Raw genomic sequence first — 4,300 nt, forward strand, 5'->3', positions numbered from 1 at the left:
GATGGACATTGAAGTTGCTTCCATATCTTGACAATTGTAAATAATGCTGCTATGAACACTGGGGTGCCTGGATCATTTCAAAATGGTGTTTTTAATTTTTGGGGGTTTATACCTAGGAGTGGAATTCCTGGGTAGTTGTATTTTTTGTTTTTTGAAAAATCTCCATACTGTTTTTCCCAGTGGCTTCACTAATTTACATTCCCACCAACAGTGTAGTTTTCACATTCCTTTAAAGCAAACACTCTGCCTCGTTCATTCTATGGTCATTCTGGAATAGTGATGCCCAGATACTGGTCCTCAACTGGATGCATCAGAATCGCCTGGAAAGCTTCATACATTAGAGATTTCCAGCTCCATCCCCAGATACTTAGATTCAGCAGAAATAATATGGGACCTCAGAACTTTATTTTTAAAAATCTCCCCAGCTAAATTCAATACAAATCCGAATTTGGGAACCATGCCTTGCTTTAGGGCAATGCTGTGCACATAGTAACTACTCGATGTACACCTATTGAAGTTAATTAAATTAGGTATTATTACCTTGTGGCCTCCCTATCACCTCACCCAGTGCTCCATTCAATATTTGTTCAATAATTTCATTATAGCCTTTTTCCCAATGTCCCCTTCTTCTCACACCCTTGAAGTAATCAGCTCCTTTACTATCTTTTTCTTTTAACATTCCAGGAGTCACCAGGTCCTTGCAATTCTTCTACAGAAAATTTTCTCAGATCAGCCCCCGTTCTTTGCATTTATAATGTTTCCATTCTGATAGGCCTTATCATACAAATGGATTGCTGCCGAGAAAGGCCAGCTTGTTTTCACTTCCATAAAGCTGCTTTTATTCACACAACCTTAGAAAAGAATAGACCCCAAACACCACTTTTGTCCTGATAGTGTAGCCAGAAAACGACACCAGTCGCTAGAAATGTGAAATTTGCTTACGAGTGGTTCTCAAGCCACAATGCCTAACAGACTTCCACAAAGAGATATTTAATTATATATTTGTCTGAGCATCACACCCAGAAGTTCTGAATCTTTAGAGCTAGGATGAACCTCTAGTATCTTCTATTTTAATCATTTCCCCTAACAATTTTTGCAGATCAAAGTTTAAGAACTACCATGCTATGCTATGGGCAAAAGTTGCCTGGGATTGCAATTTGGCTGAGATCCCATACAAGGTTAGATAGAGATGAGTAACTTTTAGGGGCAGGGAGGGGGAAAGGGGGATGGGTGAGGGAAATTCCAGGATACATGGGAAGAGAAAAAGCCAAAAGCTCTGGGAACCATGAGTTTTATATTCAAAAGGTCTTGTGATAGAGAGTATGCTGACATTAAAAAAAAGTCACAGTTAAACTTGTTTACAGATAAAAAGACTATTCAGACTGATTTGTGGACAGAACTTGATGTATGTTGTTTTAATAATCTTAAGGTAAAATTCCCATTGCTGGATACAGTTTCAGCTGATTTATTTGTAAAACAAAAAATAAGTATTGAGTTTAAGCATCTCAAATAAAACTAAAAGTCTTGCAAGAACCATATAGCACTAGTGATGAAGTAAGGTAGGGAACTAGACTCTTTTAAAAAGTAAATATTTTACTAACTTCCAAGATACATTTTTATTAGGATTTTGACTAGGAATAATTTTCCCTGGGGGATGAATATCCTTAAAGTGGAAACAGTGCTATTTCCCATCAATTTATTTTCAATTTGTCAGCATCTCAAGCTGGAAAGCTGGATGTCACAACGTTCCACTCTACTGAGAGAGGGAAATGTTTTGTAAAGGACTGTAATATTAGGATGATGTAAATGTCTGCATGTGGTAATTCAGCTCAGTGCTTTGGTTGATTGGGTTTTTCATTTCAGATCTTTAAAATGCCATATTCAATTGAGTCAACTACTATGCTCAAAATCATGTACTAAAAATACTGGTATCACTTTACAAGTATGGTCTTGGTTTCGAAGTAGGAGGAAGGAAAATGAGTGGTCACAGAATCTCCACGTGTTGTTTGTTTGTAGTGAAGACAGCTATGCTGTAATGAAAAGAGCTTTCAACTTGGATGAAAGTTGAGTTAAACTCACAATTGGCTGTCAACAGGATGCCAGTCTCCACCTTTCCCCCACCTCAAACGGGATCAAAATGGGATCAAAGCAGTGTTCCCCAGCTGCCCAGAGTGTTGGCTGCTGAGAGTTCACAGCATCCTAGGTGATGGCTAGGGGTGCAGACTTGACTCTTTATGGTTGGTTCTAAGTTGAAAGGAGGGACAAAAATGATAGGAGCTCTCAGTTAATAATCACATTTTTGTTTACAACACGTGTATATTGAGGAAAATAATAACTGCCTCATGAGAGGGTTGGATTAAAGGACCTGATATTTAATAGGTAGAAGGGCATTATTATTATTACTGTTATTGTTATTATTACTGTTGTTGTTATTATGACTATTATTATCTTGGGCAATATTTTTAAACATGTGAGATTATCTAATTAAGAATTTTGGGTCTGACCTAATAGGGAAGAAATGAATCTGAACATACTTCCTGATAGGCTACATCTTGCAGTAAAAATGAATGAACCACAAATTTTGACTCCTTTCTTTTTCACGATCCCACTCACGGTCTGGCAGGAAATCTTGTTGATTCTACCTTAAAACACATGCAGAGCACAACCACTTCTCACCACCTCCCTGATACCAGCTACCCTGCAAGCCATGATTATTGCAAACATCTACCAATTCTCTCTCTGATTCTCCCTGATTCTACCCTTGCGCACATATAATTCAGCAGTCAGAATGATACGGTTATAAACATAGGTCAAATCACATCATCTCTCTGTTCCAAACTCCTTCAGTGGCTTCCTATTTCTTTCAGAACAGAAGCCCAAGTCCCTGCAATGGGCTTCAACAACCTGTCTTTGGCCCTCCACCAGCTCTCTCACCTCATCCTGTTCTGCTTGCCCTCTTAATCACACCTCTCCAGTTTCACTATCTTGCCCATCAGACACACTTACCTCAAGGGCTTTGCCCTGGCTGGCCCCCCGACCTGGCAGCCTCTGCCCCCAAATATCTACATGGCTCACTCCCTCAGGGCCTTTACCTCTTAGCTCAAATGTCCTCTTCTTGGCTACCATCAAAGAGGCAGATAATAGCCAGTGTTGGTGTGGCTGTGGAGCCATTGGAATGCTGACATATTGCTGATGGCCGTGTAAACTGATACAGCCACTTAGGAAAACAGTTCTCTAAAAAGTTAATGTAGAGTTAGCATTACTAGCATACTAGCATAACCTAGTAATTCCACTCTCCTAGGTTATCCCCAAAAGAACTGAAAACAAATGTCCACGCAAAAACCTGTATGTGAATGTTCACAGCAGCATTTGAGAATAGCTAAAAAGTAGAAACAATTCAAATATCCATCAACTGATGAATGGATGAACAAAATGTGGTAAGTACACACAAGGGAGCATTACGCAACCACAAAGAAGAATGAAGTACTGATACATGTTGCAACATGGATGAGCCTTAAAAAATTATGCTCAGTGGAAAAAGCCAGACAGAAAAGGTCACATATTGTATGATTCCATTTATATGAAATGTCCAGAATAGGTAAGTCCATAGAGACAAGGTAGATGAATGGCTTGAGGGGAGTCGGACTAGGGAGTGACCACCCATGAGTACAGGATTTCCTTCTGGAGTGGAGAAATATTTTGGAATTTGATAGTGGTGATGGTTGCACAACTTGGTGAATGTACTAAAGAAAATCACAGAATTGTACACTTGAAAATGGTGAATTTTATGGTATGTGAATTATACGTCAGTTTTTAAACATTTCATCTTCTTAATGAGACCTACACGACCATCATGTTTAAAATTGCAATCCTTGCATTCCCAACCCCATCCCTCCCAGTTACTCGTCTCTGTTCTACTTTTTGCCATGACTTCTAACATAGTATATAACTTATTAGATTTTGTTGTATCCAACTTATTAGATCCATTGTTCATCTGTCTCTTCTCCTTGAAATGTAAGTTCTACAAGAGCAGAAGCTAAACTAGGACCATACAGATACCAAGTTATCTATAATGTCAGAGAATATGTTCATTTGAGCACAAGGATACTAGAATTATAATCACTACAAAAATAAATTTCTTGAGAAGGACTACTTTGCTCTGTATGTTTAAAGGCTGAAGAGGAATTACGTATACTCAAGGTGAGAGAGTCAAAGTTTAAAAGGAGTAGGGAATCATAAGGGAGGAAGCGAGAAAAGGAAAACATGTTCCGTGTATGGCAGGTGGGCTTCCCCGTTATCC

Source organism: Camelus bactrianus, chromosome 34, assembly GCF_048773025.1.
Source record: "Camelus bactrianus isolate YW-2024 breed Bactrian camel chromosome 34, ASM4877302v1, whole genome shotgun sequence".
NCBI classification, from domain to species: Eukaryota; Metazoa; Chordata; class Mammalia; order Artiodactyla; family Camelidae; genus Camelus; species Camelus bactrianus.